Genomic DNA, 18802 nt, shown 5'->3' with positions numbered 1-18802 from the left:
GCAAGTGCCTGTGCTTTTCCTGACAAGGAGAGGGGTTTGAGTACTGTTCAGACTAATTACACTGCTGATGGTCTCCATGTGAGACAGCTGTTCAGATTCTTGTGGTTCAGAATGACAGTGCATGGATCACATTTGAAGCCAGGTGAGATAGCAAGGGTGGGATCATGTATTTCTGAAACCTAGGAAATTACCTAGGCTTAAACAGATTTGGACAGATCACCAATGCACAGGTTTGTATTTTATTTTCAAGGTGGTTGATTTTGATTCAGTATAAATTGATAAACTTGAAAACATCCACTGATTTTTATTTTTTTTTTCTGTAAAGTGAAAGTGGTCACAGAATGTGCTGTCTGCTACTCCGAAGGGAACAAATTCCTGAAATTGTATGTTAAAATGTCTTCTGCATATTAAGTAGGGGAGAGGCAACTGTGAACATAAGGTTTCTCTCTCTGCACACACGCACCTGTGTAGAGTTACAGCGTGCAGCTGGTTAGTCATGAGCTGTGCATTAACTTAGTGATAATGGAAGGCCAGGAGGAAGGACTACAGGAAAAGAGCAACTGTAAAGCCTGCACACATAAAGGACATTACTGATTGATTTTTATTTTTTTTTTTCCTTTTCATCCACCAAGAATTTTCTTGGGCTGTCTTATGCATACATTTACCACGTTCCCCACATCTCAGCACTGCTGTTTATAGCTTTGCCTACTTTTCCCTTATCGTCACTTTGCCATAAATATTAAAGCTCAGCAACTTCTCTGTGCAGTGAAATAATTCTGTGAAGGATATAATTTCATGGGTGGGACATAGGTGAGGTATTTATCACATAGTGTGTGTGTGAGGTGTGTGTTATAATATATAGCTTACTTGTGTGGAACTATCTGTCTTTATTTCTGGAAGAAACTTAACTCTGAAGTGGTAAGAGGAACCATGGGTTGCTGTTACACTTTGGGGATTATTGCCAGGAAGCTGCTACTATTTATTTAAAATCCTTGTGTGTAGATAAAGTTCTCATTAAAAAAAAAAAAAAGGGAGGGGAGGGGCAAACGTCTTTGAGACAACATTTGGTTACTTGATGTTGTTTCTAAACCAGGTGGTTGCTCAAGCACTTGGTTACTTGACCTTGTTGAGGAAGACAACTTCATTCTCCTGTTTACACTGAACTTCTGTAGGTGCTTTGTTAGAAGGATATGGAATCTTGAAATACGAAACAACTACAAAGATGAGGCCTCACAAGGATTGTTTTCTTGATTACATTGTCATCTTCATCCTCTAACTTGTGACTTTCTAATTATTAAGATTGATTTCCATAAAATGTTTGCTAATCTTTATACTTGGAGTTCCTAGAAAATGCCACACAATGGCAGCAAGTATATTGTCAGGCTCGCCAGCTGTTTTTGTGGATCTTGGATTAAAAAAACCTGGATTTTAAAAAAACAAAAAGCTGACTGCTGAATAGTTTCTGATTAAACTGGGAAGCTCCTTAACTCTGAAAGGAAGTGAAAGTAAACAGCATCAGAAGTTTGCAGCTAGCTGCTTGAACTTTGCTCACTGGGAACTATAACGCTGAGCAATGCGCAACTACCCTGGTTGGTGCAGGGGGCAGCCCAGAGTCTGTGGACTCAATCAGGCGGTACTCCCGCTTGCCTGAACTTGATCCTGGCATTGACTGTGAGCAAAGTTGGGAACTTCAGTCCCTATGGACAACGTGTCAGTATTGTGATTTTTGCCCGTGTTACGAGCTTCACTAGAAGAATTCCAGCCTGCAGCCTTCACTTTGTTTTTTCCAGACTATCGAATAGTTGTTGTAGATGTGGCAGGGCACTTTTAAACCCAGCTGGATAGTCTTTCTGCCTTATGTGGCCCTTTTGTATGCAAGAAAATTGTTCCAAATAAGGTACTCATAAATACTTGGAAAGGTGGAATCTATTTGGTCAAAGATTTTTTTTTTTTAGTTTTGCATTCACATTTTGAATTATGGACAGCTGGAAAAAATGACTTTTTGTTTTGTTGCTGATGGCATCTAAATAAATAAAACCTGCTTACTTAGAAGCGTACAGTGGTAGGTCTGGCAGTATTAACAGGCTGCCAAGACCCAACAGTTTTTTTTAGGTGTTTACTGCCTCTGTCCCTCTTTGGACATTAGGTGGAGTAAGTCCCCTGAGAGGCAGACAGGAACTGTTAGCCTTCCGCCCTCCATAGTCTTACTGTCATTATCTGCTACTGGCAACCCTGGTTATGCCACGGGACACCTCAACATAATTTTCATTAGAACAGTAGGATGCTATGTTCAGGTGGAGGAGATCACTCTTTGCAGGACCTGGTCTGGATTTTGTGATAGAAGCCTGTAGGATCATTTTTTTTCTTGCCCATATAGCGTAGTGCTTTATAATATTGAGATACTTGTGCTATATCTAGCATTCACAGGGGAGAGATGCTGCACAGTGTTTTGTAGCCTTTGTGGTCAGCGTTTTCTTTATCTAGATGGAGCATTATTGCTAAGCAGTTCTTCAGCTGAACAGTGCCTGCTGTTATGGGTCTCACAACCATGTTACTTGAAAGCCCAAGTCAGAAGGTCAGAGAACTTGTAAGTTTGACATTATATGTAATCAGTCTGTGTAGGCTCAAATTATAAATCTCAGTGTTCGGGCAGTAAGTTTGCCCTGAGGGGCTACTGGAGAACAGAGGCTGATACAGCACTAGACATATCACAGTTTAAGACATATTGTAATGCTAAGAGTCTGAGACCCAGTATCATTGCTATAGTTCAGTAAAGTATGACAACCTTATCCCACATTTTTTGCTAAGAGTAGCTTTGCATACTCAGCAGCCTGTACTGTTAACTGATTTTTGTGTTGTGCAGGCTCTAGGATACCTACCCCAAAGATGGGAATTCCTTCCCTGGATTCCTTTGGGTTTTGTAGCTGTCATTTTTTTCAGCCAGCTCACTTAATGGGATTACGCTAGAGATGAAACAGGCTTTCCCATGGTGCTGACTAGTCAGATCTTAATACTGTCTCAGGTGAGATATGTTTGGGATTCTTCTATCTGGGGACTTGACAAGTGATACTTGAATACAGCTAGGAATGAAGGAGAATGACGCGTCATGTGAGACAGCATGGAGGAGAATTAGCTAGAGGGAGTCAAAAGAATAGGGTATTCAACAGAAACACTTTAGGGCAAGGGTAAGTGAAAACACGAGATAGTAGCCATTGGGTGGAAACACCCTTCTTAACACTTATGTTGACTTGAAACTTCTACTTTCAGAGCTAGCATTGATTCGAGGACATCTTATTGGGGACACCAGTTTCATCATTTCCTTTTTAATGTCAACTTTGTTCAGCTACTTTAGTGGTGAAACATTTCTTTTGATCAATATATAATGTGGCATACTTCAGTTTTCTTTTGGACTCAGCTTTTCTATGAGATGGCATGTCACTAAAATTGTTAAAATTTGTAAAACCCTCTATTGGAGAATGCTGTATAACTGGACATAGTTTAATTTGCCAGCTTCCCTTTAGAAAGGTAGGAAGATTAGAATTATTTGGTACATTTTTGTCACACAACTGATAGTTCAACCTTCTATAAGGATTTTACTACCTGGCTATTTTTAATAGGCTGATGAGAATAGAACAGGGAAGTGATTTGACAAGTTTACAAGATGAATTAAGTGGAAGAAAGATACCTACATAAGAAAACCTCTGTGACAAATCTGAATGTAGAATTGGAGGGTGGACAAATTTATACAGAATTTTTCCATGCTATGTATTTTTAATGCCTTGTCCAGTCTCTTGTAACCTTCAGATTTTCCAGGTGTTACTGTTATTTAAGTCTAGTAGAGACTGGGTAAAACATTCACCATGACAGTCTGAATTTACTGAAATCTCTCATCTTATTTTTGGTACTACTTGCATTTTCTGTCATTCTGAAAAAAGTTCCTGTATTGCCTAATGGGGAACAGATTTTTTTCTGTTCTAATTTGAAGTGCCTGTTTTATAAAAGTCGTCTTTAATTTCCTCAGTCAACTTGATATGGGACTGTGTGTAAAGTAACATCATAGAATTGGATTATATAAATGCCAAAGACAGTTTTTGCTGGAAAGCAATGGTCCAAAACTAGTTCTAACTGCATTCATTTGGAATTCTTCCATGCAACCTGCTAAAACTGGTATTTGCAAGCAGCTCTGGAGCTTTAGGGGACAGAAAGAGAGTTGCCTTTGTTTGCTTGTATTTCATTGCTTGGTTCACTTAAGTAGCTTTTGTTTCTGAGAAATCAAAGAAATTAAATGAAGGATTTAAGATAAAGTGTAGGTTTTGTAGAATATGCAGAATTTATACCGTATAGCCATTATAGAAAAATCTGCAGAGCCTGTTTCCTTCTGAGTTGCAAATGTCAAAGCTTACTCTAAGACTGATAAAACTTGGTTAAAAACTGAATATTGGAGTTTGTTAGTTCATTCATCAGCCTTACAAATTAGCATTTCTAATAACAACTTGCCTGGAGCTTTATAGGATCTAGCAGATTTTTTATAAAATGCACAGTCTGTTTGAGGCATTGCTAAATAATAATGTTTGGAGTTTAAATCTCTAGCACAACTAAAATTCACTGCGGTTCAGTCCTATCGTGGTTGCTTGTTTGACAGTAAATAGGCAGGAGGTGAAAAGTTTGTACAGCAAGAGCTGGCTGCCCCCAGAAAAATGGTTTAAAATCTTCAGTGTGTATGCAGGATGAAACGGGACCATGGGGTGACAGGGTCCTGTCATACATAGCACACTTATAGAACAGAGTATATTTAAATATTTGCCTGCCCTCATTTACAAAAGGTTTGTAGAGGAAACAGATCTTTAGCATGCATGTTACTGCTTCCCACCAGTAAATCTGAGGTGCTCATATTATACCTCCTCTATCAGGAGGCAGCGAAAAGTATGGCAGTAAGAAAATCTTTGCCAATATTAAAAGTTATATTTAATTAAAGATGTCCCATGATAGGTATCTGGCACATCTATGTTCAAACAAAATGTTTTTAAATGGTGGAAACTTGATTGGGTGACAGGCATTTCTGATGTTAGTTTGTAGGGAAAAAAAAAAAAATCAGTGTTGCAGACACGGTTGAAAACTTTTACAGAGCAGACAACTGCTGGGTGATTTGTGACAAAAGAACTTACGGTGGTTGCTGTGCTTTCAAGTATGCCTCTAAGACTGGTTTTGAGTATTTGATCCTTGTCACTCCCCAAAATCTAACCCAAATTTTATTTTGTTCTTGATAAAATTTGAGTAAGTCATGTAGACATTGGAAATATATTTTTCATATGGATACTTTTATTGCACTACCTTTCCTTCCTGAATCTAATAATACTTTGATTTTTTTTTTTAAGCTACCTCTTTATGTTGAGCTTTATATTCAATTGATTTTTAGGAAACTACAAAATACTTCTTTATTTATGTGGGAATCCATGACTTGAAGACCACAAGTCCTCCTTCTGTTTTTCTTAAAGGTCTTTTAAATTTAGTTAAAAGACTTCAGCTTTTGAAGGAGCAGAACAATTACAGACTTAGAACATGGATTCTCCTGTGTGTGCTGTTTGCTTTTAGAAGGGCCAGAAAGCCCTTGATCTTATACTAACCTCAGTTGAGGACATGACTTTTGGGGGGCAATACAAATATTTGAGTTGGGGAGTTCTAATCAATTTAATTTATTGCCAGTTAAAGAGCGTTTTAGTTACTGGTTTTGGTATTGAAAGAAAAAAGTAATAAAACACTTAGGGAAAACACTGCTGCTTTCTTCCAGACACCACTCTTTCCTCTCCCCCCATGCTATCCCGCGCACTGCAGTGTTCTCCTGTTCCTTGGCTGCGTGTCCCTTCAGCAGTGCAACAGGCAGCACAGGAGATTGAGATCAGTCTGTTATGCTTGCTGTTCTTTCACTGCTCCTTGTTTCTTATTCAGCTGCTCTTTTGTGGGTTTCTTCATCAGCCACAGTCCCTTTAGAGGTGGAGCTCCGTCTGAGTCTACTCTCAGCCTCTGCTCAGGCTATAATTTTCCTTTGGCATTTCTCCTGCTCAGCCATCTCTCCTTTTTGCTCCTCTTGTGCTGTCATGGTCTTATCCTTTTTTCCTTCTGCTGCTGTAGCACTGTAATCTTTCTTGGCAATTACTGCCCTTTCTTAAACATGCTTTTGCAGAAGTGCCAGAAACTCCTCTGACAGTGTTGGAGTGCAGTGGGTGAGAGACCACTGTGCCCAAGAGGCAGTGGACGTTAACTGAAACACAGGAGGATCCATCTGAACATAGGGAAGAATTTTTTTTACTGTGAGAGTTACCAAGCACTGGAACAGTTTGCCTGGAGAGGTTGTGGAGTCTCCATGTGTGGAGATATTCAAAAGATATGGACATAGTCCTAGGCAGCCTGCTTTAGTAGTTTGCCCTGCTTGAGCAGGGGGTTGAACCAGATGACATCCAGAGGTTCTCTTCCAACCTCAGCCATTCTGTGATTTCTGTGCTGCCTGTTGCTGAGCTGCCTGGGACCAGAACAGGGCAGTCCCTGGCCTCTTCCCACAGAAGACACCCTGCAGCCCCCTCATGCTCAGTACATGACTGTACAGAGTTTTCTTCCAGATCAAGGCCTTACAGTTTGGGCTGACAGTTTTTGTGAGTGGTAGTTGGTACTGTATTCCCTTTCTGTGTTACTGTTGTCTTAGGTCAAGTAAATGAAACTCCTAAGGATATAATCAGACATTTATAGCCAAGTTCTGTGTCTGATTGCATTTGCATCCCTGCTGATTTCAGAAGACAGAACTTAGATCTCCACTTGACCAGAGGAGCAGCCAAAGGGGTAAACTACTTTCTGCTCAACCCTTCATCATCATGAAAACAAATCTTTGTATAGTCTCTACACCCTGTAGATCCCTGTGCCAGTTTAATTTGAACGAACAATCAAAAGTCCTTGCCAGTTGAGAGTTGAGTAACAGGAAAGTGGGACTAGGGGGGAATAGATTCACTGCTTCAAACAAAAATCAAGTTGTATATAGTTGATGTGTGTATTTTTAAATATTTAATTTTGATTACTTGAATAATGAGTGTTATGAGCCTTCCTATGTTAAAATGAGGACTAATATATTTCAGAAATACTTTCTCTGTAACTGTATTAGTGTGCTGTTGTTAACTTAGTTGTACTGCCGAAAAGTCTGGTTTTAGAATACTTGATCTGAGAAGTCACAACTAAAGACAGCATAAGCTTTTCCCCAATAGACCTTTTATGATGGTATATTCATATGTTCTGTGAACAGCTGTTGGATCCATCTTTTTAAGATGTTCTTTGCCATAGGTGACGGGCCATAACAAATGTTGAGATATTCACAATAATTGCACTTACCTATTCTGTTTTCGTAATGTATTTCCTATGCATACTGCCTTACCTGTATGTACTGTACTTCATGAGAGGTACAAAAGGTAAATATCAGGTTCTCAATTTATAAAATGTAAATAAGTGTTAAAAATAATTCTGTAATACTATATATTTTCCAGTGATGTCTATCTTCTGAGAGGGTTATGGTGGTAAGCCCAGGTGAGTTTAGTCAAAATTAATATTGATGGTCTTTACATTCTCACTTAATTTCTGGATGATTTTGGTCATTTGAAATATATTTTTTTCTTTCAAGGTTTTTGTAGAGGCTAACCTATGTTAGTGAGCCAACTTTTAGGTGATTTGTAACAGCTCTGATACTGCCTCTGACTCATACAGTTCACATAATGTCTTTGTAACTTATTTTGTGCCTTTTCTTCCCCTGACACAAGATCTCTCAATAAAAACAAGCTCTTTTGCAACACTGCAAACCTATTTTATTGCACTAATTTTTTTACTTGCCTGACCCTTTTGTTTTGTTTTCTGGAGGGGGCTGAAGCTCTCATAATAGAATAGATATTTATAACAGACTGCAGAAGAGAATTGACAAGGTGGAAAGCAGGTCATTTTGGAATGGCAGTGCTACAAAGCGCCTGGGAAACTGGGACTGTCAGTACTAATCAATATATTCCACCATATCTATCACAAATCATTTCTAACAAAAACCGGCACCCGTGGAATGTGAGAATCAATTTACTACTGGTTTCAGTTGTGCTGATTGATGTTGAAAGACTGCAAACACTTTGGGGGGTTTAGCATGGCAAAATGTCTGTCCTGGTGTAACTAACACTTGTACTGGGGGAGTGCCCACAAACACTAGTTGGCACTTAACACCCCTTCTTTGAACTGCTATGCAAAACCACAAAAACACAGGCCCTGTCCTCAGGGCTTCTGCCTAAACATCCTGGCAGGGAATGGCAGAATTTGAACATTTGTCTTCATTACCTGGAAATGAGGTGATAAATAGCTTGATTGCGTTTCCTGTCCCCTGTCCAGTGACAAAGAAAATATTGTCTGAATCTGAAAAAAGTGACTGGGGGAAATAGGGATCAGTGCTGTATTTTAAATTGCTGGGTACCAGAGCTTTCGTACCTCTATATGCTTAAAAAAAAAAAAAAAAGTAGTTCAAAGATTCTTCTTGAATAGCTAGTCCCTTGAGCCGATGCCAAAGCACTTCATCTATCAGTATTTTAAAGTGTATATACTAAAGAAGACAGGTGGTCAATGTGGTAGATAATATTACCACACCTTGTGTTATGTTACATTTTACTTTTTGTCAACATGGAGCTTGGAACAATAATCCACCCACATGCCCTATTCGCACTTCCTGGGCACAGACCACTGCTAAAGTCATCCTTTGCTCTTGTATTGCTTACTGCAAAAGAAAAATGCAACCATCTTAAGTATCTTTTCTGATTAATCTGTCATATGCTTTCTAGAATCTCCTGAAGCTTTAAACAAGGTATTTTGAAGTCTTTTGAACTCCAAATGTTTTAATTAGCAGCCTTTCTAGAATGAGTAATTAGAATCTATGAAGCATACACCAGCATCCTAAATCACTTGTATTGTTCGTCCCTTGATCTAAAGTTACCAGACAAAGGCCGCCTTTTGTTCTCGTTATTTCCAATTCTTGTGAGCCTTACTCTTATTTCTGGTACTTGAGATACCTAGGATTTTACTTTAGTTTTCACCTTTGCTGCTGTTTCACCATAGAGGTGATGATTAAAGGCTCTGTTTTTCAGATGTGTCTCATTACATGCTCAGTGTAGTTCCACCCATAGCCATTCAAATTTGTTGTTCCCTCCTCTCTGGTATGTCTCAACTACATACTGCAGGGAACCAGTGGCCTGAAGCACTTGGTTGGTTGTCATCTGCATGAGGATAAGGAGTGGTTTTGTAAGCAGCCACTGGATATGGCAATATGATCTCCCATACCCCAAGGGCTGATTGAAGTTGATGGACCTTTCTGCACACCTTTCTTTTGAAACTCTTAATTTGGGCTGCTGTTAAATGCAGCTTTGCCTGCCTGTGCTTTGTTTGGGGCCTGGCTGTATCTTGCTGTAACTGGAGCCTGTTTGACTACCAAGCCATTGTGTTGTCCTCTTTGTTGGGCCAAGATAAGGAAAAACAGGGTGAGAGACCAAGAACGGGGGAAGGGGCCAACAAATTGCATACAGGAAGGACCATGGTTCACATGGCTGTAAGAATTTTATTTTATTTTTAGTCAGTGTAGCTCTAACCTTTGTTGTGATGCTTCTGCTGTCAGTGATTTCTCGTACTGACAAGAGGAAGACACTTCTGGAAGTCATCAAATAGGAGGTGTGGAACTAAAGTGCCATCCCTTGAAAGCGTCGGCCTTTTGAGAAACGTTCTTGTCCGTTGCCAATAACAGCCAGTACTGGTGTTGAGATGGCAGTCATGAGTGTTGCCTACCATTCGCCAAGCAGCTATCGGGCAAAACTGCTTCGTTCTTCCAAACTGCACTGCACCAGGCTCAAATTTAACTAAAGTTACCTTACTTCTGCTAGACTCAGCAGTGCACCTCTGAGAGAGACTCAACTCTGCCTTTTCCAGCATTGTCATCTTGCATCTTGTTGGCTACACAGAGACAAGACAAATACTTGTGGTCAAATTCTCTCTGTCTTGGTGAGTAAAGGTCTCTAATCCTGATCTGTTACTTATTTAAGAGCACCTTCAATGAATAATTCTTGCTGCAGGGAGGAGGGGGGAAACCTTCATATTGATCAAACTTGCTAACAGCAGTTAATATAACGTCATACTTGGAAAAGTGGTTCGTGCCACTTGCCATTTCTTTTTCTAGTGAAGATGGCAATGATGAAACTGATCAGATTTACCTCCGTCTTGGAGAGGGAGGAGGTAGTATGCACCAGAAAAAGCGTAGCGTTCCTTTTAATCTCATTTTGCCTTCCACAGTTCTGCTACTGAAAGGTAGCTAAGATATGACAATCCCGCAATCTGTTTTGCAGATAAAAGTGGGCAATTTTGTTTGTTTCTCTGCACTTTGTATAATCCGTGCAGTTATCTTGGCAAAACTACAATGAGGAACGTCATGAAGACTCATTGAAGGGAAGGCTGACTGATCCATGCAGATGGGATTACTTGGAAGTTTGCAAGTTCAGAAACAATTCTAAAAATCTAGTTCAGCTTTGTTTTGATTCAGCTACGGTTTGAGCCGTGGACCAGATCCCAAAGCTGGAGTGCTCTAATGTGGGAGGTTTTTTATTTTATTTTTTTTTTTAGAATGGTTGTTAGCTCTTAGATGCTACATCTTGCAGTATGAGGCTCCTGATCCCTAACTTGTCTTCCAGCTGCTCTGCTTACCAGCCATGCCAGAACAAGGTGACACCTTTGCTGACGCCATGATGGAGCTGTCCTATGGGTGTGCCTAACATAAGCAGAGAAACAAGCATAAGCAGCATGCAGACACTTTGTGCAAGTAAAAACTACTGATGAAGGAAGTTGTTCAGTGTAGGGTAATTCCTCTCTTGACCAACTGCTGCTTCTTCCAAGAGCTCCTGTGAAGCTTTGTCACCTCCCAAAGCCTATCAGTAGCACTTGGATTTGGTAAGAATCCTCTAATTTGTTTTGGATGGCGGGTGCACCAAATAGTAGAGACTAGCTCTGCACAAGGCCTAGCAACTGAGTGACAGTTTCTCCCTCTTACCCAAATATGAGATGCTATCTTCCCAGCTCTGGGCTTAAGTAAAAGCAGAAGCTGTTAGAGGAAGTACTCTGTCTATAGTTACATGAAGGAGCCAAATGCAGATCAGTACAGAGCTCCCTTGTCTGACAGGAGTTAGCAGGGCTCCATCCTTCAGTGTGCCTGTACTGCCCTTTGTAAAAATCTGCCCTGCCAGCTTGAGCCTGCAACGCTCCGTTCATGTTTTTTTACAGTGTTGGTTTCCTGCTCTGTAGTCACCCTTGGTTTTCTGTAATAGTGAAAGCAGCTACATGTACTTCACGTATTTGGGTTTTTTCCTCCAGTTTTAAACCTGCATCAAGGCATCTCACCAGTTGTGCTGCATATACTGACCCATGGATACAATCGCAGTGGGTATCAAATACCCAGCCTGTTGTATATTGGTTATTAACTAGCAGTGGGAGTCTTGCGCTTGTCCAGACTGTATTCTGTGTGGTCAAGGTCTCCCTCTGGTTTGCTCGATGCTCACTTTGAAATGTTCGATTAACACCTTGTTAAAGGAAGTGGAGAAAAGTCCTCTCAATCCTCTGCAAGCCCTGCCAAAGCACACGTTACCAGTGTGGGGATTAGGGTAGAACCTTTGAGTACTACAGCTGAAATTGGCACCAGCTCTGGGTAAGTCACTTTATTTCACCTAAGCTTGTTGCTTTCTAGAACCCTCCACCCCCACTCCTATCTATAAAATGGAGCTGGTGTGATTCTGCCAGATCACAGGTTATGTTCAATCAATGCTTCTAATGATGATGCTGGACAGAGTGTATCTCTGTTGCAGTTGGCATGAAGATGTCAGAGAAACTGGGAATTCCTAGGAAATTAATTTTTACTGCTTTGATCCTTGCATAGTACATAGGGAGAGTGAGCTTTTAGGATGGTGCGGATTTCAGAAACAGTATACACAAGGGTAAGAGGTGGCAGTGCTTGGACACTGGCCTTTTCTCAGGGATGTTGGGTTGTTTGAATTGAGGGCCCATTATTTTCTGTAAAATTTTTAATTACAGCTGTGGCCATTTGGTCTTTTTCTCTGCTAGCCATCGGTTTGTTAGAGAGAGTTAGTGGAGTAGAAGTTCACTCAGATGAGATCTTTGTTGTCCCTGATAGCAGGAACTGCACTGAATGACCCTGCGCTCCTATTAATGCTGTTCTGCTTCTTCTTCCCTTCTGACCCAAACTAAGCGTGGTGGTGCACTAGCCTGGCCAAGCAACTTGTGCATATTCCCAGTGCTTTTATTCCAGGATTGTTTCTCCTCCCCCACTCCCACTTTCAGTGCCCTGAATCTGCATTCAACTGGTTCTAGCCCTAAATATCTACCCTGTGTCCTGTCACTGCCTGGAGCAGATGCAGTGCAAATGATTGACCCTCTCCCTTCGGCAATTTGGCTTTGACTGCACAAAACAGCCAATAAAGTGGAAAGGGCCGGGCAGCTGATTATGGGGATTAGCTTGAAGCTGTATACTTTTATGGTCTGAGATAAAGGAGGAAGTGTTTCCTCAAAGAATGCAATTGCATTCCTCCTTTCTCCTGCTGCCTGCTCTTGATGATGACAATTTTTCAGATGTTGCCAACTAAAAGAATAGCGTACATATTTGCCAGACACAGCTTGGGCTGGAGGCTGTTAGCTCATTTTCCAGTGACTGAAGCTTGAGTGTGTAGCAATGCAGGTCATGATCTAGTCTGTCTAGAAATTCTCTGAAAAGACTTGACTGACGCTTCCGTTGAGATTATCTCTCATACAAGGCTGCTTCTCACTATAGTTTGTCTGCTGAATCTCTTGATCTGCTTTTTGTGGTACATATATCATACTTCTAATAAAGCATCTCTTTTCTTGCTTCTGCTGCTGCTGTCATTCTTGTCTGTATTGTAATTGCTCCCTCATGGCAACTGTTTCCCTCAGGGCCCTCATACTATAGAGTCTCTTAATGATTCTCTCCTCCCCTCCCTTCTTCCCACCAAAAACGTGCAGTTGCCTGGCTCTTTCCCTGGGCTGTTCTCAAACCACTCCTAACATTGTATTGACAAATTCTTCCTTTATCTCGTTTGCTTCTTCAGCTTCCCCTTTCCATCCTCTCCTCAATGCCATGTTAGCCTCGGAACACAGCACAGTGTCCAAGTTGGCGTATCCTGGGATCACCTATTAGTTGTAAGTTTGATATCTATTATCCGCATGTGTGACATGGCAAAAGCTGAGAGATTTGATCAGACAGCTTTTGCGGTATATTGTCCATACTGCTAATCAAGACCGTATGTTAACCACAGCTGCTTTAATATTGTTCAAGCTCTTGCTGAACTCTCCACTCTGTTTGTTTGGGTTTTTTTAGTCTCATTCCCATCCCTTAAAAATGTATCTCCCAGCAGTCAGAAGTAGCTCCCAAGGACCAGGCTCTTCGGGTCTGGAGACCCTTCTCAACTGCTTTCTGAAGCTGAACTGTTCTGCAATAATTATATTTTCATCAAGAGAAAGCAATGGATCTTAGGGGTACATAGCTGTCATTGACCTGTGAGATATGAGGCGTGGTTTCTAGTTCTGGCTGCAATGAACATTTGTACATTTTCTACTAATCAGTCACTGGATGAAGCACTTAAACAGGGGTGCCAGTGTGAGTCTTCTCTCTCTCAAGTGAGTTTGTGTTGGAGTGTTCTCACGTAGTACTAGTGATTTATTCAATTTGATTCCAACTGCCATAGACTCAAGCAATAAGTTGTGAATCGGGTCAATTTGGACACAACAGCAAAGGGTAAAAATAATACAAGTTAACATTGTTTGTGCTCTGGAGGGCAGCCACGGAAAAAATACCAGCTCCTGGAAATGCTGTGTTCCAGTCTGATTCAGCTCCTCATATAGGCAAAGCGTCGTTGCAAGTTTGCTCCTTGTTTTGGCTCTTGTAAATCTTGGCTGCGGTCTGTCCATCCCAGAGTTATCGTACCTCTAGTTTTAAAGTCCTTTTCTTGACAGCTGAAAATAATCAGTCTACCAAGAGCTGAGGAAACCTATGCTGGGATCAAAAATGTGGCAGCTTCTTCTCACCTGCCAAGACTTCCAGTGCTAAATGTTTTTTGCAGCTGCACTGTGCTCTGCCAAACATCATGTTTTCTCCAGATGCTGTTCTTCTAACCATGTGTTTAAATCAGTGAGAGCTGCTTGGGATTGAGTATTTCCTTTTTGGCATTCAGGCCGTTCACCTACACATATAAATAGAAGTGTTGGAGGGCTCCTGTTTTTCTGAATGTTGGCCACAGGTAGTTTTTCAAAATGGTGGGACATCCTGATTGAAACAATAGATCAGTGGTTGTAGTTTAGTGATGGATAAAACATAGTGACAGAGGAAAAATATCCTTTGCAGATAGCTTGGAAATGGCCTAAAGAAATATTTTATGTTTAAATCATGATGCACTGAACTTGTACTATTTCAGTGAACTTCCAGAGGACAATACATGGATTTAGAACTCAAAATGCCAGTTTTCCTGCCCAACATCTCAGTCGGCTCTCCCAGGAGCCTCAGAGCTGATGCAACCAGGGCTCCCAGGTTCCTGCCTCCCTGCCACCCATTATGACCTTGGAAATTTCCAGACTCTCTGAACAGCTCACCACACTGGGTGCCAGTGATCTTGGCAATACTAGAAGCCCCACTGTATGATTTCTGTTTGCTACCCAGTGGCTTGCTTCTTAACAACAACTGCAAAGCTGAATTCTTGTGAATTTGCTAGTTGAAGCTGGTCAGCGGTGGGTAGCAGCATCATAATCTCAGCATTTTTCAGAATTTCCTGCATCCTCAGCTAGTGACAATGAAGTGATCATTTTCTTTGGAAATGCTACGCTGCAGCCTGAAAACATTTGGATTGTAAATAGTTTTGGATTTAATTTTGGGTTTCAAAACTCTTCCCAGGTTGAGAGAACTCATTTCTAGCAAAAGCGATCTGCCTTTTTCTGACATGTCCAGTCTGGCCATAAATGGAAAAAAGGTATCAAGCTTGATAAACCACTGGACATGATCCAACCCTATGCTTAGTTTGGAAAGGATGTAAACCTTTAACTTGATATGAAATGCAGGCCCAAGGCTAATGTGAGAATGTGTGGCAGTGAGAACAAGCAGCACAGGCATTTGGAGCATTTTTGAGCCTGCCAAGTATTGATCGGTGAGGGGTGGGAATGAGTGGAGAAGCGTTTCAATTTGGCATCCATATGTGATTCTGATGCTGTCACAGTGAATTAGCAGCGCTTCTTTTTCCCTCTAGTCCATCCCAGGCTTTTGTCATTGAAGCATCCCCTTTACCCATATCTACTTGTTAAAAGACAAAGGGAAAAAAACCCAAATAAATTCCTAGAACCTGTGCCCCCCAAAAAGCCTGATTATGTTATGCTACTGTCCTCTGAATGGAGACTCTGAGTGGTACTGAACCATCACTACTAAAGACTGTTACAGCATAAATGTTATAGGGGATTCAAGCTACAATTACTCATTTTGTACAGTCACTTAATCCACTAATGGGGAGAAATGGGGCAACAGTTTAAGAAGGCAAGAGAACTGTCAGAGATTATTAAATCTACTGGGATGATTTGGTTTGGTAGTCTCTCTTGACCCAAGTACATGCTTCAGCTAATGCAGCAGACTTTAATGCCTCTGGTAATTAGAGCAAGAAGTGATGGGTCATCATTAGCAACTGCAAATTAAGGGTTGTATTTCATCTGGAAGGCAGCATCTTCAACTGGACTTATTTGCCGCCACTGCAGATCATCTGTGAGTCACAAGTGGTACATTGGACTGACTCATTTGTGTGATTTAGTAGAGGCTTTTTAATACATGCTTACTGTTCCGTATGAGTAGTTTTTCTAAATAGTTGCCAAACAGCAAAAGTCACAATATTGGATTTCCCCATACAGTTAATACTACTGCTCTTACTTACATGATGTTGGTGATTTTTTTATTGTTGTACGGTTCACAGTTCACATAATTTTCAGTTGTACGTTTGAAATATGTTTGTCACATCTACAAAACTGAAGAGTGACAAAAGGAAAGCCAGGCAAGCAAGGAAAGTATCAGTAATTGGCAGCTTCACAAGATACAAGAGTCAATCTAATACCATTCAAGGTATATATTCACAGAATACTTTTATGTGGGTTTCCCAGATCTGCAATCATATTCAGTTCTAGATATTGTGAAAGGCATGAATGAAGATGATATATCATCAATTCAGTATTTTTGCAGATAGTAGGAAATCCCTAAATCCTCTTAGAAGAATACCAATAAGCAAATGAAGACACAGGTACAAAGAAAATTAGCCACAACCTGCACTCCATTACAAGGTGCTATAAGGTGGGCACTGAAATAAAACAAATGGGGGAATATAACGCAGCTGAATCACTTCAGATGAACTTCTGCAGATCAGCAGGCAGGGAAGTATGACATGAGAAGGCCAAGATATTGAAGCATGGTTTGGAAATGCTTGAAAACAGCTGGATAAATCAATGGATGCTAATCAAACAGAATTCAGGGACTGCGTGTGGTCAGCTAGCTGTGTGAGTGATGCTGATAACCTCCTGAGGGACACAAAAGAGGGAAGGAAGGCTGCAGTGCCCTCAGCAAGAACTGTCTGAGGGTAAGCCTCCCTCTCAGATATATGCCCAGACCCCAATGGGGGCTTAAGCCTCTTTCAAAAATGAAGAGAAAAGAAGGAATTCAGAGGTGTCAGAAAGGTAGCCATTCTCAGTGCGGATGGGAATCTCCTTAGAAATAAGTATACTTGGAGAATCTAATTTTTTAAATTAACAAAGCTCAAAAGCCTGATCCATTATATCTGATGGATTGTGAGCTAACTGGAACTGAAGAGGCCTTTTCTGTTTGTGTCTTCATGTCGTCGCCTGGCGTCAGTGGGGTGCTTTGTATCTCCGTGGAGCAGTCGTGAGCTTTTCGCATCAATTCAGTCTATGGCTGGCTTGGCCATCAGGCTGACACTTGGGAGAGCCGGATGGGAACGTGTGGCCCTGGCTGATATTCTGTGAAGACATTTCTGTGGCAGGCCACGGCCTCCCCTGCTCAGGGAGCGTCCGCTGTGCGTAAGCTGCTCAAAAAGCAACAGTTAGCAAGCATTCTCCTTCAAGGAACAAAATATTCATCTTATAGGTGCAAGAAAGTGAGACCCTTAATCTCCCCTTGCTTCCTAATACCCGTCTGAGGTTTTGGGTATTAAAGTAATGTATGGTAATGTTAAGTAAGTTGTCTTCTGTACGCACAGCCTGAGGGGGCACAAGGCAGTTAATGTTTTAAGGATTCTCTTTTAATGGAATCTGACCATTTAAAAGGCTCCTTCTCCTCCTTTGCACACGCTACTTGGACTTAATCCCATCCAGCCTGCCCCTCCAAGTCCTTCCTAACCTTTTGTTCCACTCACCTTCTTTCAGATCCTGCCTTTTTTTCTGGCTTCCCCAGCAGAACTCGCATACACTGAAAGATAGCCAGTAAGCCTTGAACTGAGCAAGGATGAGGTACGGTTCCCTAAAAATTGGGGGGACTCATCTTTTTCAGTGCCCAGCTCCCACGGAAACTGGTTTGGGAAGTAAACGCTTACATGTCTTTGTGAAGGAGTCCCCAAGACCCTCAGCAAAAAGACGAAGGCAGATGCCTGGGAGGCACAGAGAAAGGTTTGATTTGTAGACTCTGGGGAATCAGATATCCTGCAGGTATTGGTACTCCATTAAGGTACTTAGTGTTCGGTTGTTAATAAGGAACATCATAAAGGATAGCACAACAACAGTACCTGCCCTGAGGTAGCACCCAGTGCCTACCCCTGTGCTGCCTTTTGTCAGCTGCTCTAGAGGTAATAAATCAGTCAGGGGATGTCAAAGTTCAGTTTCCAGGGGGAAATAATGATTTTACTCGAAAGTGGAGTGTGCCTTCCTTAATAAGGGACACTTAAGCAGCATGGGATGTCATCTCCATACTCTGTCACTCCCTTCTATGTGCTGATGTACCCTATTTCTAAAAGCCACCAACCCTCACTGGATCAATGAGGCCCGATCAATTGTTTTTCCCTGTGAATTATCCGTATGGGATTGTTAGCTGAGCTGCTGGCAGAAAACAAGAGACAGCTTTCTGTCTGTTTACTGTAAAGAAAGCAAAGCAAACTACAGGAGGGGACAGGCTGCAGGATATTTACTGTCAATACAGCCGGAGAGAGAGAGGAGATATAAGGAGAGGGGAGGAGAGGGGAGCAGAGGCTGCAGACTGCAACTCGAATGAATGATCTGAGTGTAAAAATATCCATGCAGTTTCAGACGGAAAGTGGGTGGATTGAAGTCAACAAGGGATAGCTGAGAGCATTTAACAAATGGTTTAGTGAAGGGCTAGTGAAACGGGGAAGTACTTGTGGCACACCGAATAATAATGCTGTGCACGAGCATGCTGAATCTGCAGTGCAATCTGAAAGGCACTTCCAGGTCTGCCCTGAGACAGAGCAGTAGCTGGGATATTTTTGTATGTGCCTGCATGCAAGACCCACCATTTAGAAGTAATAAGATGAATATTAATGATTGAACTTAGAAAATAATAATTGGAGCTAGTTTTAGGAAGCAGAAGGATGTCACCATTGTAACTGAGACCAGGAAAAAAAATTAAGAAATAGGTATCATTCCTTGCTTCTCTCTCTTCTTCATCCACAGAGGAATTAGGTGACCTGAGCTTCACAGG

Source organism: Vanellus vanellus (assembly GCF_965231255.1).
Source record: "Vanellus vanellus genome assembly, chromosome: 1".
In the NCBI taxonomy this organism is placed as follows: domain Eukaryota; kingdom Metazoa; phylum Chordata; class Aves; order Charadriiformes; family Charadriidae; genus Vanellus; species Vanellus vanellus.
The sequence above is the reverse complement of the archived record's forward strand: the minus strand, read 5'-3'. Positions refer to the sequence as shown.